General features: G+C 48.8%; 1 protein-coding gene, 1 long non-coding RNA gene and 1 pseudogene across 3 annotated transcripts in view; 2 read left to right on the top strand and 1 right to left on the bottom strand.

The window, feature by feature from the left end:
* Nucleotides 1-25,181, bottom strand: part of GYPC (glycophorin C (Gerbich blood group)) — a 43,127-nt gene that overhangs the window by 11,929 nt on the left and 6,017 nt on the right. The gene's annotated exons all lie outside the window — the stretch shown is intronic.
* On the top strand, nucleotides 6,810-11,935 carry LOC135363865 (uncharacterized). Its single transcript, XR_010410104.1, has 3 exons — nucleotides 6,810-6,883; nucleotides 9,510-9,584; nucleotides 11,771-11,935. It is a non-coding gene; the product is annotated as an uncharacterized LOC135363865 (long non-coding RNA).
* Nucleotides 14,452-14,949, top strand: LOC123839517 (large ribosomal subunit protein eL43-like; annotated as a pseudogene).

Genomic DNA, 25,181 nt, shown 5'->3' on the forward strand with positions numbered 1-25,181 from the left:
CTATTGTGGACATTGTAGTGAGCATGTACTTATCAGTTGATGGGTTCCCAGCAGCTTTGGGTTGGAAGTGACCTTGAATGCTCATCCTGGTCACCACCATCTGGTTCTTCCTTTGCTCGACAGCCTCCCTGACCACAGCGCCTACACTGCATCCACAGCTTCCCAGGGTTACCAACCCAGCCCGGGATTCCTCCCCTTTCCATGCAAGCTGGTGGTGCCCTGGCCCCAGGACACAGCCTTCCATCTGGCCTTGTCTTGTTACCTGATCTGTCCAGGAGGGCTCTGTGAGCTGGCGTGGGGCTGCCACCATGACTTCACATTATTTTTCAGGGGAAATGAGATACATATGGACTATGGCAATGCTTTGTTAGCAAGTTTGCACATTCTCTCACCCAGTTAAGCACATGGATATTCAAAGCAACTACTCAGTCACAATGTAATTTTCATTCTGGTCTCCTATAGGTAATGTCTGCTGCGGGGAGGCCCTGAGTTGAGGTGTAGGAGAGGTAGGCGGGGGAAACGATGGGGCCCTACAATGGGGACACAGCTTCTGTCCTCCCTCTGCGCTGCCAGAACATGCTCTGTGTAGCTGTTCTTCGCCAGGGACTGCCTTGTGGGCCGATTCTATAACTTTTCAGTCCCTTCTGGGGGAGTCCAGTCTACAACAAAAGCTTTGGTCTCATACCCATTTTAAAGCTCCTAAGTGAAATAAGTTAGTCCTAGAAGCATAGATGCTGCATAATTCCACTTATATGAGCGATCTAAAATAGTCAAATTCACAGAATCCAAGCGTGGAATGGCAGTTGCTAGGGGCTGGGGGTAAATGGGGACTTGATAATCAATGAACATAGTTTCAGAAAAGGAAGGTGGAAAACTCCAGAGCTGTGTCATACGGCATTGTGCCCACAGTCAACTGTATGGTACCCTGGAACATTTGTTAAGCGGGTAGATCCCATGGTAAGTGTTCATACCACAATGAGATAAAATGGTTTTTAAAAAGCTCCCACTTGTGCTCAGCCTGCCCAGCAGGGGAAAGGGGGCCTGGCCTGTTCTCCTTAATTCCCATCAGTTCTGAGTTCAGCCCCTCCAGAGCTGAGGTGGGAAGAAGATGCCAGGCCAGAGGGAACCATCTTTCTACCTAATGGGCAACACCTGTTGTTTGGTCTTGGTGGGGGAGCCCTGGACTGGGCAGGCTCTTTCTGAGGGCAGAGTGATGGCTTCTGGGAAGAGTTGAGGCAGGTGTGTCCACGCTGCACTGCCCCTGATCCCGGTGGGCCTTGGGCTGACTGACCCCTCAGCAGACCCCTGTCCAGACTGGATGATGCTCTTGTGAGTGGGCTGCTTTGAAGACGGTTCACACCCAGCTCCCCTGGGCCTGGTCCTGCAGAGTCTGTGGCACCAGCCCTGTGTGCTCTGGGGGCTCTCTCGGGTCCTCCTCACTTGGCCAGAGGTAGAGAGATGCTGAAAGCCGCTTAGAGAGACAAGGATGATGCAGTGCTGTATTCTCCCACAACTGCCCTCAGGGATGCTCTGGGAGGCTATCTAGCCTCTCTGAGACCACAGCTGGGTGACCGTGCTTGCCCGAGTGTGGACTCCACTTAGGATGTGTCTGGTGTCTGTTTAGAATGTAAGCGTGCTTGCTGTTCCCTTTCCTCAGCTTTGAGTCTTCATGGAAATTCCTGTATTATACCACACACACACATGAGTGCACAGGCATACACACACGCACACATACACCCAGCCTCCCGGGACCTGCAGCCCTGTAGGGCTCCTCCTTGGCCTGATGCAGTGGCGTCTCTACGTCACGGGCCCTACCACTGATGGGTGGCTTGTGAGCTTCCCAGCTATGTGACTGTTCTAGCCCAAGGTCAAGCACATGGATGGCAAGCAAGATCCACGACGGGAAAGATAATTCTGTAAGGAGGAGCTGTGCTTCTCGATGAGGTGTGAGGCTCAGAATGACAGTGCTCACCCAGGAAGTAGGCCAGTGATACTCTCTCCAATCCTGATTTCAGGCATGGGGACGTAGGGAAGACCTGATCTCTTCAGCTTAGGAAAGAACAGAGGCTGGTGTTACAAAGCCTCTGGCTGCAGTGACTCTGGGCATCTGGCTGCCTCTGAAGCTTTTCTCAAGACAAGGTCACCTTCCCAGACTTCCCCAAACCCCCATGGGTCCATGTGGCCTTCATATGCTCTCCCTTTCACACCCTGAGGCCTGGGCCAGCCACCCCTCTGGCCTCCACATTGTCCGCTTCCCCAGGGATCCTGATTGCCTGAGGCTCTCTTTTCCTACTTGAAACCCTTTTTTCCTGATGTGGATGATGATGTCATTGTCACCATTTTGGGGGCTCATTTTACAATTGCATGTGTTGTTCCCGTTTCTCACAGGAATCATTGAGGTGATGTTATAATGTCTATCACTTTACAGTCGAGGAAACTGAGGCTCAGAGAGGTTGGGTAACTTGCCTGAGTTCACACAGTGGATGGATAAACTGTGGGATTGAAATCTAGGTCCGTCTAATTCCAAAGCTCATTCCAGAATCATTCATCCAGCAAAAGTCTCTGAATGGCTACTGTGTTCCTGTTTTAGAGCCTGCGGATCTCACAGTGCACAGCACAAAGCCCTGTCTTCAGGGTCTTCCATTCTAGAGGAGGGAGCAGCCAAAAGCTCATGAAAAATGTGGATCCAGGTGGCGATAGATGCTATGAGACAGAAAGAAAGGAGAAGAGAGAGAGTGATCAGGGAGGCCTTTCAGAGGAAGTGCTTTTGGGCGGTGCTAGAGACTGAATGTTTGTGTTCTCCCAAAATTCATATGTTGAAAGCCCTCCCTGGGATGGTATTAGGAGGTGGGGCCTTTGGGAGGTGGAGCCCTCACGAATGGGGTTAATGCCTTTATAAAAAGACCCCGGGAGCTCCTTCACCCCTCCCACCACGTGAGGATCTAGAGAGAAGATAGGCATCTACAAACCGGGAAGCAGGCTCCCACCAGATATAGGATCTGTCAGTGCCTTCCAGCCTCCAAAACACTATGTAAACATCTGCTATTGAAGTCTTCCAGGCCACAGCGCAGTACTCTGTGGGAGCAGCCGGAGCTGATTCATACAGGGTGAAGCAGGGAGAGAATGGGCCTTGCTCATTCTGAATCTGAAAGAGGAGTGTTCCAGCTGGACACTGGCCAGTGTGAAGGCCGGGGCAGGCAGGCTTGGGGACCTCTGGGCTGAGCCAGAGACCGGGGGGCTAGAAGGTGCGGCCCTCGACCGTAGAAGGAAGTATGGGGTGGGAAGAAGCCAGGGAGGGTCTCCCACGGGGCTGTTCGGGTTGTTTTATCTGAGCAGCGCCGCCACGGCTGCCGTGCTGAGGACAGACGTGGGGGTGAGGCTGGGAGCCACTACGGCCGTGGCCCAGGCAGGTGCTTAGGCCCGCACAGTGGTGGCGCTGCTGAGGAAGAACGGAGGTATTTTAGACATGTCTGGAATTGGGGTCCATGGGACTTGCTGTTGGATTAGATGTAGGGTGAGCAAATTAAAAAAAAAAAATAAGAAAAAAGAAAACAGAGAGGAGGAAGAGTCAAGGTTTTGGTCCGAGCGGGAAGGCTGGGTTCACCAGGGCGGGGGGATCAGTGTGATTGGGGGGGGGATGCTATGCCCAGAGAGCCTTCAAGTCACCGTACACAGGGCCTGGGGCTTGGGGGACAAATAAGGGCTGGAGACCCAGCTGGGGCCTCCAGGGTCTCAATGGCATTGACAGCCTAGGGCAGGAAAAAGAGTAAGAGCTGAGTCAGTGGTCTTCCATAGAGCATCCTGGAAGGGAGAAGGCAGAGGACCAGGAGGAAAGCAGGGAGCACTGTGTCAGGAAGATCTCAGCTTTCCCTTTGCTGCTGTCCATGGGCTGCGTGTGTGCTAGACCTATCTCTTACTAACCTCTGCTGAGATCCTCTCCTCTCCCCTGCATCACTGAATCAGTTCCCTCCACCAGATCATCTCTGGCAACATGACCATCCCCAAGCTTAAGAAAAGGAAAACCTCCCCTGATATCCTGTCTCCCTCTTGCTCCTGGCCCCTTTCTCGTGCCCTTCACAGCAAAGCTCCACTAAAACATTTCTATAAGTGCTTTTGGTGGTTGAAGTGCTTCTTTTTCTTTTTTTCCAGTGAGATAAACTGAAACGGAGCCTTCTACAGAATGTGGGAGGCTTGGAGAGAGTGGAGGCAGGGAAAGGTGGTGGTTTGCTGGACAGCGCACTCAGGCTGTGGTCATGGCACTGAGGTGGGTCTGGTCAGTGTGAGCGTGTGTGAGTGTGAGTGTGCAAGCGTGTGTTTGTGTGTGAGTGAGTGGGGTGTGCTTGCAGCCATGGCCATGTTTAGGTGCAGGCGTGCAGCACAGAGCAGTTGGATGTATCTAGACTGAGCCAACAGGATAGAATGAGAAAAGACAAAGAGAGAATTCAACCCAAACCAGCTTGGGTGATACCAGTAGACGAATAGCTCAGAGGTCTTGTCCTCCTGGAGTTCACGTTCTAGGGAGGAAACACAGATGATGCAAAGGAGAAATAAATAAGCTCTGTAGTGTGCTAGATGGTGCTAAGAGAAAAAATGAAGCAGAAAAGAGGATGGGTCTCAGGGTGGGGGCTGCAAGTTTAAACAGTGCAGCCTGGAGGGCATCAGGAAGAAGGTGGCATGTGACTGGGGCCTGAACCAGGCAATGGGGGGAGGATGAGGGTATCTGGGGAACAGTGTTGCACACAGAGGGAGCAGCAAGTGCAAAGGCACCAAGGTGGGAGCAGCTCTGCATATTTCAGGACCAGTCAGAAGGCCGGTGTGGCCATAATGAAATGAATTGTAGAAGACAGGGTTGGAGCATGAACTGGGGTTAGACCACGTAGGGCTTTGAGAGCCCTGTATGGGCATCAGCACTTACCCTGAGGTAGATGGGAGCCATGGGAGGATTCTGAGCAAAGGAGTGGCAGGAACTGAGATGTTGACAGGATTATACTATGCAGGGGAAGGGGATCATGGTGGGGATGGTGGCTTGGACTCTAGTGGGAGAGGTGAGAAGTGGTGGGCTTGAACATACTTTCTAGTGATTACTGGTAGGAGTTGAGGACATACAACAAAGGACCACAGTGATGGGCTGCAGAATCTGAGCTGCAGAAGGGAGGAGGTGAAAAAGGAAGGGAAGTGGCTAGGCTGCAGAGGCAAGGGCACCCCTGGGCTGAGGAACTGCCTGAGTGGACATGGGCATGAGCTAGGAGTGCTGGGGGCCCTTGGAAGGCAGGTTGACTGAAATGGAGACTGGGGTCACTCGTAGCATCCCCTGCCAGTGAGTGACCATAGGAGCTGGTGGCTGATGTGAATTGCAGTTGAGGCAAGTCCCCTGTGTGTGTGCACAGCATTAAGAATGACGGTGGCCATATGACCCAGCAATTGCACTACTGGGTATTTACCCCAAAGATACAAAAGTAGGGATCCGAAGGGGTACATGCACCCCGATGTTTATAGCAGCAATGTCCACAATAGCCAAACTGTGGAAAGAGCCAAGATGTCCATCGACAGATGAATGGATAAAGAAGAGGTGGTATATATATACAATGGAATATTATGCAGCCATCAAAAGGAATGAGATCTTGCCATTTGCAACGACGTGGATGGAACTGGAGGGTATTATGTTGAGTGAAATAAGTCAAACAGAGAAAGACATGTATCATATGATCTCACTGATAAGAGGAATTCTTAATTTTAGGAAACAAACTGAGGGTTGCTGGAGTGGGGGGTGGGGTGGGAGGGATGGGGTGACTGGGTGATAGACACTGGGGAGGGTATGTGCTCTGGTAAGCGCTGTGAATTGTGCAAGACTGTTGAATCTCAGATCTGTACCTCTGAAACAAATAATGCAATATATGTTAAGAAAAAAAAAAGAAGAAGAAGGTAGCCGGAGGGGAAGAATGAAGCGGGGGAAATCGGAGGGGTAGACGAACCATGAGAGACGATGGACTCTGAAAAACAAACAGGGTTCTAGAGGGGAGGCGGGTGGGAGGATGGGTTAGCCTGGTGATGGGTATTGAGGAGGGCACATTCTGCATGGAGCACTGGGTGTTATGCACAAACAATGAATCATGGAACACTTCATCTAAAACTAATGATGTAATGTATGGGGATTAACATAAGAATAAAAAAAAAAAGAAAAAAAAAGTATTTAAACCATAAAAAAAAAAAAAAAAAAAAAAAAAGAATGACGGTGGCCGTGTGTGAGAGAGGCAGCAGAGGCAATGGCCTCAGCCCAGAGAACAGGATGTGGGCTTTTTAGCAGGAAGGGGCTCTGAGGGTGAAACGGGTAGCAGTGCCTTGCAAGTAGCTTCTGTCTCCACACTCTGCCCTGTGGTGCAAGAACGTGGGGGAGAAAATCAGCATCCTCAGGGAGCCAGGCTGATCCTCCCCCATGGGAGAAGAGGCTGAGGGGAGGGGACTTGGTGAGGCGGTCAGGGGCTTAGGGACAGAGATGCCAGGCAGCGCTGAGGGCCTGGTCAGCGGGGGAAGCACTGAGCCACAGGGGAGAGGGCTGGGGCACGTGTGTCCTTGGTGTCTGTGTGTGGGAGGCCCGGGGCACTCTCAAAGTTGTCTGTGTGTGTCTCTCTCTTCCGTCCAGCCGCTCTTCTCTCCCCGGTCATTCAGTCCCCAGAGGGACCTTCTGATGATTCAAAGGCTAAAGTCAGTGGCATCTAGGCCACAAGGGGCCTGAGAAGCTGAGACGTCTGTCCCTTCCCTCTGATTGATGTTGGGTGCAGGCCTCTATGTCTGGCCAGATGCTTGTTGGTTCTTCTGCTGATCTAGTCCAAGTTCCACTGCCTGACATTTCAGAACTTCTGGATGCCTACAGCCCTTATTTCAGGTACAAATCCTCTCAATTTGCCTTTTATCCTTGCTTTTCATGTTTCAGCCTCCTGGCTGGAAGGAAGCTCCTGGGAGGCTTGAGCATGCACCATGCCATCTCAACTCTGGGCCTTTGCAAACTCCTGTTCTGCCAACAAGTTTAGATCATGTCACCTCCTCTGGGAGGCCTTCCCTGACTTCTGCAAAAGGCCTATGTGCTCCTTCCTCTATTCCTGCAGGAGGCAGCCAGTTTTCTCATAAATATTTTAGGCTTTACATAGACCACATGTGGTCTCTGTTCATATTCTTCTTTGTTTTATTTGTTGGTTTATTTGTTTTTTTTTTTAACAGTATTTTAAAAATGTAAAAACCATGACTCTATCAAAACAGGCCAGAGGCTGGGTTTAGCCTGAAGGCTGCAGTTTGCTGAACAACTTGTTCAAATCACCATTAACATGCTTTGCAGTTGTCTGTCTCTGCACTGATTTTTAACTACTAGAGGGCAAGGACTGTATTTTATATACCTCAACATCTGACACAATGCTACGTGAACAAATAAGTGATGTTGCATAAAATATCCTCTGACATGTCCCAGCTGACTCTTTTATCATTTCTCTGCACACCTGCCTCTCACATGTTAAATAAATAACCTCCTTAAGAGTCTCCAAGTCAGCCATTAAACAGTCCTTCCACAGATGCACCCTAAGCTTTCAATGATATTAATGGATGTCATTTATTAAGCTCCTGGTATGTAGCAGGCAAGTGTGGAGTCCTGGGGACACAGAAGTGAAGCCAACCGACTCTGGGTGTGTGTGTGTGTGTGTGTGTGTGCATGTGCTCATACAAGTAACTCAAGTACCGTTCACTCGGTCTCTGCACAGCCCAGGGTCACACTGACGTGCCCTCTATGATCCCAGCTGGATCACATGCACTAATCCTTACCACTTCTCTGGAGGACTTAATTCACTTAAAAAATCATATAATTGCATTTTCAGCATAATTAGGTACCTAATTACATGACTAAATGTCCTCGATCAGGCTGCATGTGTAAATAATGATGATTTAGTTAGCCATGCTTTGTTATTGGCTTTCCAGAAGGCCCATCAGTTGGCGAACAGGATGTGGAAAAGTGTTTTTCTCCTTCCTTCACTGGGTTTGAGAGACAGGAGCGGCAGAGCCCTTTCCTGTTGGGAGAGGAGCAGGGTGGGGAGAACAGGAGGTGGAGGGGACTCCTACTGCCTGGGGATCTTGGTTCAAAGCCTCAGGTAGTGCCTGTCAGATAAGGGCATGAGTGCCCACATTCTAAAGACAGACAAGACCACTTTCCCCCAAGATGTGCCAAGGGAGGCCAAAGTGGCCCTGAGATAGCTGGACCTCCAGATTATAACCAGAAGGGTAGGACTGTGGTGGGGATTCTGGAAGGAAGGAAAGCCACAGGAGTAGGAGGCATGCATGGCTCCTCTTTTTTCCCTGGAATATTTCTCCTCCTCCCAAGCCAGTGAGGGCACCCACACCAAGGGATAAGGCTTTCTCCCCTCCCTGGGCTGAGGTGTGCTGAGGTTCACTGTTCTTACACATGCAGTGGATCCTGAAAGAACCTACCTCAGAGGGCAGCTGTGAGGATGACATGAGATGATGTATATAGATGGTGCAGTATGATTTTATATGCAATACTTGTTAGCTAGCATTGTGAATGATACTTCTGGGGTTTGTTTTTTAAGCTGGACTAATGTTTGAAAGGGAGGGTATATTTTGACCTCTATATTGGGAGTGTATTGCTTGGGGCAGTGATGAAGAGAAGGGCAAATGCACATCAACACACTGCTCTACAGAAATCATCTTAAAGTGATTGACGGGGGCATTGTGATGCACAGCACAGGGAGTGTGGATTGTGGTGCCAGAGAGGTATGGCTATAGGTCCTGGCTCCTGAGTCCCACCTGCATGTGACCTTCTCTAATGCTCAGCTAACTCACCAATACAGAAGGATGCACCTGCATGGCTCCAAGAGAGGCAATGCCCAACACATGCAAGCTCTTCTTATCATTCCCACTTATTTGAGCATAGCTCCTGCACATTTGTGTGTACGTACATATGGCTCCTAGATGCAGGGCCCCTATGGGGGAAGCAGAGGGGGGCAGTGCTTGTGACCTGAGGGGTAGGGAATGCTTGTTTATCTCCTGGGATAGTTGTTTTCCAGATGCTTCCCACTCTGCTATTAGCCTTCCTTTGTCCTCTGGGTATCAGGGCAGAAAAAGGGCTTTAAGAAGTCACCAATTCACCTCATTTTGCATCCAGCACCAGAGCCAGGAAGCTGGCTGCCTCCAGTCAAGCCCCTGTGCTGTCTTTGTGCTTGGGGAGGAAAAGCTATTTCTCTTCACTGCACCCACCCCACCACCCCTCCACCGCATCCTCCCACTGTATTTTTGGCTGATGAAGATGCTCTATAATACATCTCAATCCATCACCCTGGCACACTCCTGTTCTGTCTTCCCAGCCCCTCGTTCAGATCTTGTGATTTATATTTCCCTAACATTAATCTTTTAAAAGCAAAGAAGCTATAAACACATACATAACTCTTCCTCCTGTCAGTTGAAATCCCATGACACAAATCAACTGCCATCTAAATTAAATGTTTCTTTCACAGAAAGTGATAAATGCCCTGGAGACCAATCAAGAAAGCCAACAAACTTAGACTTTGTTTCACTTTGGAATTTTGCAGGTAGGTTAAAGTCCAATAACTGGTTATATTTCATGACCAACAGGAGTGGTGAATTGGATGTTTTAATACAGCTGATATGGACAGGAGACTTTATGCATCTTTCCTCATCAGGGATCTTAGCATATCAAATGCAGGGTTGAAATCTAACACATAATCTTATGGGAAAAGGGTAAGTGCAGACACAATGTACTATAGTTTCTGTCAGACTGATCTATTACTTTCTTAAGCAAACCATGTAACAGAGTGAAAACAGAGTTACCAAAAGACACATCAGCCTGTTATAGAGTTGGATCTGTTTGACTAGTTAGGATTAGGACTCCCAGATATGCCAGATGGTCTAAGAGCAGATTTCAAATAATTTTATTCTGTTTAGCAGGGATGGTTTCATATTTTTAAAAATGCAATTTTTAATTCTATATCTTTCAAATATCTATTTTGGGGGGAAATATAGAAGCTATGTTTTTAGGAGAAGGAAGGAGATATATGAATGGCTAAATCCAGTATATATCTTGGGTTTACTTTCCTCTCTTCCTTTTCCATGTCTTATTGCTTCTTCCACCAACACTACCACATTCAATATCATTAATAAACTTCATTATTCACCTCATTATGGGAAGAAGAGAGTCCTTTTTTTTTTTTTTTTGAGAGAGAGAGAGAGCAGAGAGCATGAGAGGTGGTGGAGGGGCAGAGAGAGAGAGAGAGAGAGAGAGAGAGACAATGATGGAGCCTGATGCTGGGCTCGATCTCAGGACCCTGAGATCATAACCTGAGCTGCAATCGAGAGTTGGATGCTTAACCGCCTGAACCACTCAGGTGTCCCAGGAAGTAGAGAATCTTAAAGGTCAGGTAAAGAAACTACATCTTGTATTGTAGGACATGAATAGGTGAGAGATTATGGAAAAGGAGATTCTCTAGAAATTCTGAAGTAGTACAGGGATGGAGAGGAGAGCCTTTTCTCTTCCAAGTTTAGAAGAGCACTTGGAAGCCACTGAAAAAGGATCAGCATGACACAATGAGAAACTAACAAGACTGAGAGTAGTGGATATGAGCAGAGAGATATAGGTGTGAGGTGGGGGATCCAGCAAGTCACACTTGACAAGGCTGGGAGTCTTGAGGGTTAGAGAGTTTGAAGTTCTGACAGGAGTGTGATTAGAAGTTAAGTGAAGGAGATGGTGTGATAGAAGAGGTAGAAGGGCTATGAACAATTATTTATTATTTTGTATTAAAATATATACAGTTAATGAATAACTTCCATAATTATACCATAATTATATTGTAATTATGTAAAATAAATTATTACAAAATAAATACATCACTTAAAGTATTAAATACTAGGATGTGTTTCAGATTTTCAAATTTACATAAAAAATAGGTTTTTAACAATTGTGGGAGGCATCCATGTATGGATGGGATGAATGAGTAAGAAGGGGATCTTTTTTTTTTTTATTTGACAGAGAGAGAGAGAGAGAGAGAGAGAGAGAGAGGGAACACAAGCAGGGGGAGTGGGAGAGGGAGAAGCAGGCTTCCTGCCGAGCAGGGAGCCTGATGCGGGGCTCGATCCCAGGACCCTGGGATCATGACCTGAGCCGAAGGCAGATGCTTAACGACTGAGCCACCCAGGAGCCCCGAGTAAGAAGGGGATCTTGACAATGCTTGAAATAAGGATGCTTTTTAAGACTAGGAGTGCTCCATTTATCCAGAGGGCTTTGCACCCAGGCACCTTGCCTGGGGGTTGAGGCACTGAGTATGGGGTTCCTGCCTCAAAGCAGGAGCCTCTTGTTTGTGGTTCTCAACTCTGGCTGCACATCAGAATCACATGGGACCCTTTAAAAAACACCCATGCCCAGGTCCCATCCTCCTAGGGTTGCCAAAAAAAATGCAGACCACCAGTTAAATTTGAATTTTAGATAAACAACAACAAATTTCTTGGTATAAGTATGTCCCAAATATTGCAAGACAGCTCCATAGACTGTTCGGTTCTTTGTCAGCTCACCAGATAGATTGGGAGTTTTCTAAGGGGGATACACCTTGGGGAGAACCCTAGGATCTCCTGGGCACCAGCGCAGAGCCACAGGCACAAGCTAGCCTGAATTCTCACATTATCTCACATGTTCACAACCTTCCTGCTTGTCCTACGTGAGCCCATTGTACGTCACAAGGATTCTAATTCTATTTCACACCTCTAGGCTTTGGCTCATGCTGTTCCCTCTGCCTGAAATGTCCACTCCACCTAGCCTACCTGGGGAACGAATGTCTACACATCAAGGAGGATGTCTGTCCTGACTCCCAGTGGAAGTGACTTCCTGTTACTATGGTCAGACTCACCAAGTATGTCAAAACAACTCTGGGGGTGCAGGGAGGGCCATGGCATCTTCATCTCGGTATCCTGGCATTTTACAAGGTGGCTTGCACATAGTAAGTCAGTGGTTATCAAAAGCTTACTGAGGGAAAGGTCTTCTCAGTGGCCCAGATTGAAATGCAGCACTCACTGCCATGTCCACTTCCCCCAAAACTCTCTAGCATCCCCTTCTCCATCAACCCTCCTTGCCAAACCTTTACCTCAATTGCTCCTCATGGGGTCCAGCTACCTGTGGCCACCAGAAGTCTATTTGGTGCTTAGGAATGGAAAGACAGTTCCTGGGTCTCACTGCCCCTGTTTCTGAGGGGATGGGCCCTGGGGACAGGTCTGAGAAAGCAGCTGGTGAGCGGCTGGGCCCAGACCCACTTTATCAGTCCCAGGCCCACCAGGTCGGGCACCGGATCTCCCTGCAGCTGCCTGATAAGAGGCTCAGCTCTGCTTTCTTACCGCCTAGAGCCTTATCAGAGGCAGGCCTGGGTGAAGGTTCCATTGCCCTCAGTGTGAATGAAAGGGAGGAAAAAAGGCCCTCAGAAGAAATATGATGTCCTTGCGCTCAGACACAGTCAAGCTGGCTGCCTGCCTGTGAGTCCGAGCCCTACTGGTACAGATGGAGAGGGGCTCCGGCCAAGGCACCACAGGCTTCCCTATGCAAGAGTGAGTGGGGACCCTCATGCACACTGGGTCTGAAGCTTACAGAGACCTGAGCTCAGTGAGGGTGGGTACTGCCTTTCAGATCTCCGGACTTGGGTGTCTGTGTGTGTGTGTGTGCGCGCACGTGTGTTGGGGAGAGCAGGCAATGCTTAAGCTTGAAGCATTTGTTTCCTTAGAACTGTGGCACATAAAGTCCTTGGTGTCCTAGAGAGGAGCATACTGCCTGCCTGCCCATGAGCCTGGAGAGTTGCAAAGGTTATGGGATCAAGTTACACCTGAATCCTAGTGCTGGCTTGACCAGGTGCTATCAGTGTGCCCTTGAGACAGACTTTACATCTTTTCCAGGAACATTCAGGTTACTGTGTTGTGTGAGGACCCCAGGCTTCTCTTCTAAGCAGGTGTGTAACGGCACTGTCCTTCCTGATGCGCACATGAACAGCTCGCCCTGGCACCCCGGTACAGAGAGCATTGGATAAATGCTAATGCCCTCTCCACCCCTCTACCCTCCGCTGTACCAGGCTGGGCAAGGACAGAGTGAGATCGGAAGTGTGAGCGGCTTTGCTATGTGCCGGTAATTCCAAGCACCAACAGTTGCCCCGGGGGCCTGATTTCCAACAGGGTCCTCAGGTGAAGATGAAAAGTCGGTCACTTCCGTAGAAGCCGGATTCTCGTGCTGGGATCATATTATCTGAGGGGAGGAGGCACACAGGACAAACTCCTGTGTCTATATTTAAGCGGCTTTGGTCACTTAACTGAACTGCTGTCTGGACTGCTTATCAGACTAAACAGAAAAGTGTGCAGATATAAAGCAGGTGCAAATAACCTCTCAACATCTTTCCCATTCTTACGAACCTGACTGCTAGTGCGACTTGCCTGGGCAGGGGAAGTTGTATTAATTTCTATCTTGCACATGGGTGGTGGGGATGGTGGGGGGAGAGCCTGAGGTGGTGGAATCTTGGGCTCTAATCTGAGCTGTCTGAGCCTGAGCTGGTCTCTTCAGTTCTCTGATTTCCAGGAGAAGGAGTTTGCATTCCTGGGCTCTACTTTCATTCTGCCAGGGAAGACTGGGTGAGGCTGAACATGGTACGGGGACCTTCTTCTCCAGCAAGGTGGCAGCTTGGACCCCAGAAGCAGCAGGATGGACCACCCTTGTCCACACCCTTTAACAGTTCTCTCTTCACCCTCTTCTAGGCCAGACCATCCACCTCAGGGGAGAAGGTTGCTGCTCTGTGCTCTATGCTGGGTTGGTACCCCCAGGGTTTCCATGGACCCAGAGCTGCCTGTGAGGGGCTGATCCACATCCTTTTGCTCCAAGCTGCTCCATCAGGGGCCTGAGTGCCCTGTGAACTGCAGGTGCATGGGGCCCCGGGCCCTACACTCATACTCAGTCCTTGCAGAAAACCTTCAGACCCAGAAGGTGCAACCAGCAATTTCAGAGAGGCTTCTGGAAGCTGGCCTCTGTGTGCACTCAACTAAGGCATCTCTCAGGACAGCTGAGGACAAATGGGGGTCTTGGTACTACAGTACCCCCCTGTCTCCCATCTTCCTGTGTTTCAGGCACTCCTCAGGAGGTCCCTACCTTCTTCTCCCCTCCCACGCACTCTCACCACATGCCATGGCTCATCCAGGGCCTCGCTCTTAGTCTTTTGCTGGAGCATTAGCTGAGATGCTCAAGGGCTCCTCTATCAGGGTCAGAAGCATTCTAGTAGGAGGTTTGGAGACCCCAAAATTTGGGAGGATAGTGGAATTCCAGCTGCTACAACAGGTGCTGGGAGAGTCCCATTGTCTCTCTGCCACCTCCCTTGTCGGTCTTCATCTCCTTCTTACCACTTCCCACCCTCCTCCCCCAGTCACACTGCCTCCTGGCTGTTCCTTGATCAGGCCAGGCCTCCTTCTACCTCAGGGCCTTTGCACTTGCTATGCTCTCTACCTATTATGTCCTCTCTCAGATATTCCTGTTTGACTCCCTGGCTTCCTTTAGGTCTTTCTCAAACATCATCTCTCCCAGTGAAGACTTCTCTGGCCATGCTCTTTAAAATGGTACCTCCCTTGTCTCTCTGGGCTCAGACCTAGTTTGTGGTGACATGCCTAAACGCACCAAGAAGGTCTGAATCGTGGGTAAATATGGGAGCCGTTATGGTGCTTCCTCAGGAAAATGGTGGAGAAGACTGAACTAAGCCAGCATGCCAAGTACACTTGCTCCTTCTATGGAAAAACCAAGATGAAAAGACAAGCTGTGGGGATCTGGCATTGTGGCTCCTGCATGAAAACCGTAGCCAGTGGCACCTAGACCTACACCACCACTTCTGCCGTCACAGAAGTGACAGAATACTGAAGGAGTTGAAAGACCAGTAGAAGCTCCACCATTTGAAACATTGCTATCCTATAATAAATGAATTCATTTATGTAACAAAACAAAACAAAAAAATTAAATAAAATGATACGTCCCTCATCCCTGGCCTTCCTTATCTCCCTTCTTGATTTGATTGTCTTCTCTAGCACTTGGCACTGTCTGATGTACTGAGCATTATGCCCATGTGTCTAGTGTCTATCTGTCCAAGCCCCATAGAATATAAGCTCCCTTTTGTGATTACTGCTAGTTTGTTCACTGTCATATCCCTAGAACCTCACACAGTTGGTCCTCAATACATGGCCATGGAATGTGATTCCTGGCCTACCAGCTAACTGGTGTCGGTGGTGTAGGCAAAGAACATGGGTGTAGACTCAGGGACACTAAGGTTGAACTTGGATCCACCATTTTATAACTGGTCGAATGCGAAAACACTCCTGAGTATCCAGCTCCAAATCTGAAAAGAGAGGTGATAACCTCCCGAGGGGGTGAGAGGTTTCAATAAGGTCTGGGACAATGCACCTGGCCCAACCCCTGCCATGTGGAGAGTTATCCCTCTTCCTTGCCTGGGCTGTGGATGAGAAGCACTGTTTTCTGAACTTGGGAAGTGAGCTGGCTGGCCCCGCAGCTACAGATCCCAGACGGAGCCTGTCTTATGTGTTGCCTTTCCTCCCACCCCTGTCAGGGTGAGGTGAGAATTTTCTGCAGGGCAGCAGCAGAGCCCCGAGTGCCTGTACTGACAGAGGGGTGACTGGAGGACAAGAGACAGTGAAGACTGCAAGAGTGGCCCTCTCCTTGGTGGCTTGGGCACTGGCAGATCAAGTTATGGGAACCAAGGCGCTTTGTGTGTCCCCAGCTTGGCCCACGTGGGCCTCCCTGTCTGATGTCTGGTCCTTGACCTTGACTGCAGGTCTTTCTTCCATGGCTTCTTATTCATCAGTGGGGTGGTGGTTTCCCTGGAGAGAGGCAACGGGGCCCAGATGGGCTCTAGTCCTGGAAATTGAGCCATTAGAGATTCCCCTGTTGGTTTAAGTCAGGAGTTGACACACGTTTTTGATAAAGGGCCATGTGGTAAATAGTGTAGGCTTTGAGTGCCATATGGTCTCTTACAAAAAAGCAATCATAGACAAATGAATGGGAGTAGCTGTGTTCCAATAAAACTTTATTTATAAAAACAGGTGGCAGACTGGATTGGAGCTGTGGGCCTTAGTTTGCAGACCCCTGGTTTAAGTCTCTGTATCACTGAGTCTCTCTCTTCCCACTCAGGCTAATACTTACTATTTGTCCCATGCTAAGCCTGGGCCTTTAAGGTGTCCACAGGGAGGAAGCCATTGAGTGGCCAAGCTGCACCGTGAACCCAGGTCTGTCACACTGAAGGCCTGAATTTTCACCTGCGCAATGCACAGCTGTTCGAATGTAGGCTCGCTGTCCGCTGCCGTGGCCACCTTCTACAGATTAAAGAGTCTGGTGGCACATGGGGCTCACTGCATCCTGGACATCCCGTGGGGCGGCGGGTACACAAACATCAGGGACATAGAAACCAAAGGGGGTGAGATCACTATCCTGAGGTTGTCCTCATGGCTTAGTGGTGGAGCCAACAGTAGCTGGCGATGTGGCAAGGAGGGGTGGGGTCCTGCTTCTGAGTTAAACCTTACACAGGGTCAAAGCCATCCGTGCTGGTGAGGGCAGTGGCCTGGGCCTTTCTGACTTGGCTCTGTGTATCTTCTCTGGCCAATTGCACTAATTGTCCAGGCCCTGTCACAGAGGGACTTTTCAGGGAACCCTGAGCCCTTGGGGCATTGGGTCCCAGAACAGGATAAATGGCCAGAGCTGGCTGCATCGTAAGGGCTTGGTGCAGGGAGGCCAGAGGAGGTCTGGGAAGTGTCCTGCTGCAGTCTGAGCATCCCTGAGTGGGGCGTTGTTGGCTCAGAAGGAGATATCATGAACTGAGACAGAGGAGAATGCCACCCTGTGCTCATTCCCTCTTGCAGAGGGCCCTCTCACGGGAGCTCAAAGGAGAACCATGGGGGACCCTGGAGGCAGGAGGCAGGAGGCAGGAGCCAGGGCAGTGAGAGGTCAGCCTTTCATCTGCCCAGACAGTCAGACTTCTGTTCCCACAGCCCCTGGACAAGGAGGGCAAGATAAGGCCAGGAACTCAGATAATTGTGCCTCCAAGGCGGTACAGCTTCAGAGTTGGGTTATCCCAAAACCACCACCCTGGAAACAGAGGGAAGAAAGAACAGTGAAAATAGGCAGGCGGAGACCAAAGCCTCAGGAAATAAATGGCCCAGAAGTGCTCTTGAATGGGAAACACAGCCTCAGGGTTTCTGAACTTTGAAGGAAAACTGTGGATTCTGTCCCCCTTTGACTGTCCTCCAAAATGGATTTTGACTTTTTCCAGCATTGTTTGTTTTCTCAGTGAGTTACAAATATCATTTCACTAAGATCAAGTGTAGTATCTGTTCTTATCAGTTTTAAAATAGCATGTTCCAAAAGGTCTTTCGGAAGCTCCATGATTCTTAGATAGGAAATGTCCTAGGGGGAATTACCAGAGCCTGATACAAGGAAATGTAGTTAAAAAGTCCATTTGAACCAACTTTCTTTCCCTCCTCCTGTGAAAGAAAACTTTGTTCTCCTTGGAAACTCACTATATTCTGCACATATGAATGGTGGTGGTGTGCAGAGGTTAAAAGACAGCCTAGGGGTTGGATGCCCCTGCCACTCACAGCAATGTCCTGTGTCCTGAAGATGGGGGTGCCACCCACAGCAACCCCCTCACAGTTAGGGACAGTGGCTACTGGTAAGTATGACCAGCAAACATTTGCTCAGCTCTTCAGACAGGCCAGATCACCCTGCATAGCGTGGGTACCCCGTATATTTACATGATATTCTTCCTTTTTACATCTTGCAATTTGTCTTTGCTGAAGTCATTCCCTGAAGTTAGAACATTCTCAACAATCAACATTGATCTTTGACAACTTGTTTCCAAGATAAAATTGTATCTAGCTAAGTAGAAATTTACCATAATTTAATAATTACCTACCAATATTAGCTAGTATTAGGTCATAATTTACATTTGGGGAGCTATATTACTTTAAGTTGTTCTTTAGATAGCGAGATATCTATTTAGCTATTTCAGTGAATAATCACAAGACATAGGCAATTTGATCTGCAACCTGAATTCGCGTGATAAGAAACGTCTCCCTAGGAGGACTGGTTGCTTTTCTTTCCTGTTACGATGTGTGTCTCACTGCCCCAAGAAGCCCAACAATGCTTTGAGGGCGGGAATCTTGTCTTACGCTTTATTTGCCTCTTCCTTAATCCCTAGGACAGAAGAGAAGGATGGATGTTTCTACTGATGAACCAGGAATGTATAATGTTTAGTAAAAATTTGTGCATAAATTGCTTTCATAATCAACTCTTCTGTCCAGTTTCCTTTCCTACTTCTCAGATTTTCTTCATGGAATCCGAGCATTGGGGTTCTGAAGTCTGATAAGAATTGTTCTCATGGAATTAATTGGTAGAGTGACTGACACCTGGGCATACATTACAGTCTGGTTGTAGGCAAACATTTAACCACAGTGAAAACATTTTATGGCTTCATGGAATGGAAATGTCTACAGCAGAAAGATACTGAGATCCAAGCTCCCAAGTATCATCACTGACAACCAACAGTGACTGGATGTCAATGAACCACTCTGGCTTAGGCACCAGGTACTAGGCAGGAAGGAGTTTGCAGACTGGGTTACACGAAGCCCTTGGTGTCCAGCGATAACTAGAGAGTGAACCATCACAAGGGGCCCCTGGTGTGTGGTCACCCACCTCTCATCCTTAACTCAACTACATCAGATAGGCTCTTATCTCTTTTATATTTCCAGACTTCATCTAAGAATTTATTTTGTGGAAATACTATTTCTGCTGAAAATAATTGCAGTGGAGACTTGTAGCTGTGACACTACTTTGTGTGTGTGTGTGTGTGTGTGTTTGGGGTGGAGACCCTAGATGAGAAGCTACTTGTTTTGGAGTTTCAGGATACATGACCTTTATTCCAGAGGGGACCTGCACAGCTGCATGCACCTGAACCAGGTGTGGCCAGTGGCTTGAAGGGTATTTTGAATTCCTTTGCCCTCTGATGTTCTTGGGTCTTGCTCCCCAACTAGGCTGAAGACATTTTGAAGAGAGGGTCTGTGTCCCCTGTATCTCCTGTGTGGTCCCTTGCACACAGGTGGTGCTCACTGGATCAAAATCAAAGTGCATCAGACTGAATTACGGTAATCTGAAAGTGGTGCTCTGGACTGGATACACCAGAAGGGGCTAGAAAGCTGAAGGTCTCATGGCTTGTGTCACCTGCTTCCCAAGGGGTACCTGAAGACTTGGAACTTATAAAGGGACCCCAGATGATGCGATTGGCTGGGAGTGAAGAGGGGTGTGTACAGGGGTCAAATCTGGAAACCGGCCCTGAATTTAACCACTGGTACATGTAGGTGCTGCATCGATAACCTGCCAGAGAGAAGGTTGCCTTTATTAATGGGCTTACTAATCGATTTTTGTCTTTGTTAATAGATTCTAGATGGACTCAAAGGGGGAAGGCATGAAAGAGGCAATGCTGAGCCCAAACCCCAAATCATCAAAACAACCTTGCTGACTTCTTTAGACCTGTGTGTCCCTGTCTGCCACATGAGGAGGGTGGTTAAGGGGATCCGGCCTGAACATTGCACTGACCTCGGATGAGAGCACAGACAGAAGAGGCTTTGAGAAGCAGAACACACTGCCGATAGTCAGGTGTACTGCAGAAATACCAGACTGAGGCAAAGAGATGGGAGCAGTGTCTGAAAACTGGTGGCATAGGAAAAAGTTTCGAAAGCATGCCCGAGGCCAAAGATGCTGTAGGCAGCACGTCTCACATTTGTTTCCAGCTATCTCTATGAGGTCAGTAAGGCCCATAGACTAAATGTCTGTTCACCCTGCCCCAGGCCAAACTAGAACCCAAGAGAGCTCCTCCTTGCCTTGAACCTGGCGGTGACACCAGTCTGTTGCTGAGGACTGCAAGGAAGGTAAAGGGCATATGTGTGTGCATGTGTGTGTGTGTGTGTGTGTGTATCTGTATGCACGTGCGTTTACAGGAAGGTACAGGAGAATGTAGGGCCAGTGGCAAAGTTTCTTCCTTTTGGTGACCCTACAGTCCCAGCATCAGCTCCTCAGCATCACCCCCATCCTGTCCCCCACTTAAGGACCCGAGGAATGAGATTCTGTGGTACAAACAGTGCACTCACAAAGGAATCAGACACCTATGTCCCAGTCTTGCTCCACCTACTACCGCTGGCTGTGTGAATTCTTATAAGTCACTTAGCTTCTCTGAGCTTTACTTTTTACTTTATTTCCTCTCAAAGAGGGAGAGTAGTCTCTCTTGAATGAAGACAGGGAACAGATTTGAAAGGACCTAGTAAACTATATAACACACAATGCAGTAATGGTCCTGTGGCTTGAAATATTTTAACAAAAGACAAAGCTGCCAGTCCAGGGGTGGTTCTGTGGTGGAGGCATTCCAGGAATTGGCTAGAACTTGGTGGGGTCTTTATTCTCTCCCAGTGCCCTTGCAGTGAACCCGGAAGGCAGCTGCCCACTGCTTCCCCAGGGGAAAGTGAGACCTGTGTGTGGGTTGGCCTGGGCAGGCAGGACTCTCAAGGGCACAACCCGGCCCTTGTGTGCCACTATGGACATTTCATTAGTAGCTGCTGGGCCGGCAGGTGTGGGCTGGCAGAGGAGGGTAGAGCTGAGCACAAGTGGCCTGGGGTGGGTGGATAAAGAGAGGCCTTTTCTCCCGAGGCAGGAGAGCAACCTCAGGGCTGCACAGAGCCGAGTAGAAGAGCACGGGCTCATGGGCAACCTTCTCCCGGCATGGGGGGTGCCGCATCCCACAGGTGGAAGGAGACACACCTAGCTCAAAGCTGGACAGTGCCAGTGGTGCACAGTGAGGGCCTGGGGACACAATCTCTTGAACCTCAGTTTCCATATTTCTAAACGGGAATTAATAATATCTAAATCCGTGCAACGTCTTCAGGATGAAACAAGGTACCATGTATATCCTCACTGGGTATGGAGTAGGACAGAGCAGGCACTCAGCAACACCCACCCCTTTGTGCCTGCGTGAAGATCCACACAATCCGGAGTGATCCGTGCAGCCCCAGGAGGTTCGTCATGCCTCCCTCCCCCAGCCCTTCCCTGCACCCCCCCCACCATCTTTATCTTTGCCCAGATCTCTCTCCCAACTGCCTTCCAGCTGTCACCTGGGTATCTCAAAGTCACCGCCACTCTAGAGAGAATCCTCTTACCCCTTTCCTCTTGGTCTTATATATATATAAACATATATCTACAGTGAACATGAATTATTTCTGTAATAATGAAACAGGATAAAGAAAACCTATTTTTTTTTAAGTTTTAAGTGAAGATCAACTTAATTACATGGCTTAAAAAGCCAAGAGAGTAAGAGAAAGAGAGAGAGAGAGAGAGAGGGAGGGAGGGAGGGAGAGAGAGAGTGAGTCCTGGCTCCCCTCAAGCATTTACTTCTGACTGCATCTCCTGAGGGTGGAGGTAAAGGGCAGGCACAAAAACAGCCACAGCAGCCGGCCAGCCCAGGGGGGCTCTGCAGGGTTAGGCAGGACTGCCAGCGGAGGAGTGTGAGGATTCCAGGTAGGGCAGCCATGCAAAGGTGGTCAGAGTGCCGGGAGCAGGACAGAGTCCCGTAGGGACAGCGGCAGTGCAGGGACCAGTGCGTACCCAGCCCCTTGGGCTCGAGTGCACTGAGCCAGGCAGGGATGCAGGGTGACCCTCTTGGGCCTGGGTGCTTTACCTTCATGGATCCCTTCCCCCCGAAAGATTAAAAGTTGTATTTTATAGTGGCATTGTTCTAAAGACAAATGTAATATTTAGTATTAAAAGTTCATTTTTTTTTCCTTTTGATTTTAAGAGAAACACACATTTTTGTGTATCTCTAAGAGCACCATGGGTCCTAACCACTTGCCTACTAAGCAGGTTAGCCTTGGCCGAGCCCTTCCTAGAAAAACCCCGCTATCCAAGAGTGTGCGTGTGAGGGGTCGGCTGTGGCTCTCTGCAAGTCACGTTGGTTGCCTCTTGGGTTTCAGTATCATCATATGCAAAACAGAGATAAAAATACCTCCCGTAGGGTGGCTAGAGGGTGAAATGAGATAACTTATGGGAAGTGAAGCCTACTTTCTATCCTTTGAGTCAGGGAGATAGTCACCGTAAGAGGAGAGTGCGTCAGGATAGTTTATAGAATTTGTACAAAAGGAAAAGAAAAAAGATTATGAAATAAAAAAAAAAAAAAAAGAAGGTTACTCAGGACTTTCAGCCATAGCTGAAATTAATTCACTAAAATGAGAATTTTTATAGAAGCTGAAGGAGAGCAATGCAAATGACAAGTCAGTCTCAGGATATGATCAGAGGAAGCAAGACCCAGGTTCCCTGAAGATCAGGCGTCGGTTGTAGGCTGGAAAAGGGGGGTGGAGGGAGTCCTCCCAGGAGAGAGGGGAGCCCAAGCTTTAAGAAGCACCCGGCAGAGTTCTCGCTGTGAACCTGGATGAATGGCAACATGAGGAAAAGAAAGAAATGAACCATGAGAGAAGGCATTGAATGGTGCTTGGTGAACCGGGCAGGGGGCTCCATGTGCACACAGGTCAGAGTGAACAAGGAGTGCAGGGCAGGATGGGGACAGGCCAGTGGGCTGAGCCAAGAGGGGCTCTGAGTCCACTGGGCGGGGGGTGGGGGAAAGGAAGGGCATGTGAATATGGGGACCCACAGTACTCTGTGGAGACAGGCTTGGCTTGCATTGGTTGGACCTTCACATTCACTCATTCATTCATTCACTCACTCATTCGGTGTTTTTAAAGAGCCTGCTCTTCCCCATGGAGAATAAGACAGCTGAGCTCCTAGTGTTCAGGTGAGGCTGGTGCCCAGATGAGGCTAAGGGAACAAGGATAGTCCCCCCAAGTACCATGTAAGGAAGCTGACTTGTAGAGGTAAGAAGTTTGCTGGAGCCACAGCTGGTGTGAGAGGTCACAGTGGCCTGCGTGCGTTCTCTGGGCTGCTTTCCCCTGCCAACTGCACCCCCTCTGATAGAAGCATCAGGGAGCCCACGTATTAGGAGGGCACTCACAGCTCAGAAGGGAGCAGCTTGCCAGAGCTATTGCAGGGGGCCTTGCCCTGGCTCTACAGACCTGGGCAGACTGTGCCATCCCATCGTTGGGTGCTATGTTCGGCAAACAGGGACAGAGACTGGGCAGGGGGGAGTAAACCAGCATTCACTTAGGACACATGCAAGTACTCAGTAAGTGGCAGAGATGAACGTGTACCAGGTACTATACTAGGAATTTTATCTAGGATAATACATTTTATCCTCACAACAAACCCCTGAGGTAGAAATGATTATTATCCCCATTTAATGGATCAAGACTAGCTGTAGAATTTATGGGGCCTAGTGCAAAATGAAAACAGGGGCTCCTTTACAAAAATTAAGAATTTCAAGATGGTGACTGCAGAGCATTAACAGAGTGCATGTGGGGCCCTCCAAGGGTGGGGGTCCTGTGTGACTGCCTAGGACAAAGCTAGCCCTGTCCTGGAGGATGAACTGAGACGCAGGAGGCCCAGTAACATGTTCAAGGCCATAGGCAGGTCAGAACAGGTTCAGACTCACACCCAAATCTTTGAATTGTAAAGCTGGTGCTCTGACTTCTTCATCACTAGCAAACTGGTGCAAAGTGAATTTGAGCTAAATGGTTTTAAAAAGTATGGAAGGGAACCTGAACGTGAAGCCTGTGCTTGCTGAAGGTGGTGTGCATGGTTCTAGCGTTTGGTAAGTCTCTCAAGAGAAAGTACCATTTCATAGCCAGTAGACTTTGCTGCCTGGTGAATACAGAAATCACAGACTGGGGCCCAAAACAAAAGGCAGGCAGGCATGACTGCTTTATCTGGTTTTGATTTAGCAAACCATAATGTCCTTCACTTTAAGACTCTGGTGAGATTATATGTGCCCACAGCTAAGATGTGAAGTTTCTCCATTCCAGGAGAAAATTTTTCCAAGGGGGAGAAATGGCAGTGCTGGGGCCTGGAGTTGGTTGACAGCTGCATACTTAAACCCCTCTTAAAAATGTGCATTGTACGCAAGAGAAGGGGGAGCAAGGGGCTCTGGCTGTCTGTGTTCTCTACAAGTGATGTGCTAGTCAGTGCTTCACATTTGAAGTGGAGGTAAAAGGCCTCCATCAGGGTAAGAAGGGTGCAGTAAGATGACCTGCTAGCCTTGCCCAGGGTCTGCCCCCACAAATACCCTGAAGGACCAGCTTCCCTCTTGGGGACCTGGAAGGGGTTTGGGGTATGTCCACTGAGCCCCAAATAGTATGCTACCCACAATGTTTTGGCAGTAAGAGAAAGAAGGTGTGGCTTTACCTACAGAAGGACTTTGCTAGAGAAGCAGAAACAAGAGAGAATATAATAAAGTGTTGTAAAGAGCTATTAATCGTAGTTGTTTTAAACTTCCAGTCTGGTAATTCCCTGCCATGGCTGGTTCTGATGCTTGCTCTGTCTCTTCAAATTGTATTTTTTGCCTTTGTTAGTGTGCCTTGTAATTTTGTTGACAGACAAGATGTAGTGGGTAAAAGGAACTGCCGTGATGTGGTGATGGGGTGGGGGGGAGGGGAGGCATCCCGTAGCCCTGTGAGCAGGTCTCTGTCTTTCGGTGAGCCTGCGCCTCTGGACTGTGAACTTCATGAGTGTTTCTATTCCTTTTTTCACCCCTTAGGTGGGACAGGATGGGTAGGATGGGCTCGAGTTGGGTAAATCCCTTCCTCCAGGTGAGAAAGGTTCTGATAATACCCCAACAAATTAGGCTCAGGTTAACAGCAATTGACCTTGAACAATGGAGGGGGTTAGAGATGCTAACCACCCCCACTCCCACAAACAGCTGAAAATCCACGTATAACTTGTGACTCTTCCCAAAACTTAACTAATAGCCTACTGTGGACCAGAAGCCTTACCAAAGACATAGTCCATTAACATATTTTGTATGTTATATGTATTATATACTGTTTCCTTACAATGAAGTATGCTAGAGCAAAGAAAATGTTATTAAGAAAATCACAAGAGAAAATACATTTACAGCACTGTACTGTATTTACTGAAAAAAATCCACGTATAAGTGGACCCATATTGTTCACACCCCTGTTGT

Source organism: Mirounga angustirostris, unplaced genomic scaffold (assembly GCF_029215605.1).
Source record: "Mirounga angustirostris isolate CCGP_5_RB_7025 unplaced genomic scaffold, mMirAng1.0.hap1 SCAF_3, whole genome shotgun sequence".
Taxonomy (NCBI): Eukaryota; Metazoa; Chordata; class Mammalia; order Carnivora; family Phocidae; genus Mirounga; species Mirounga angustirostris.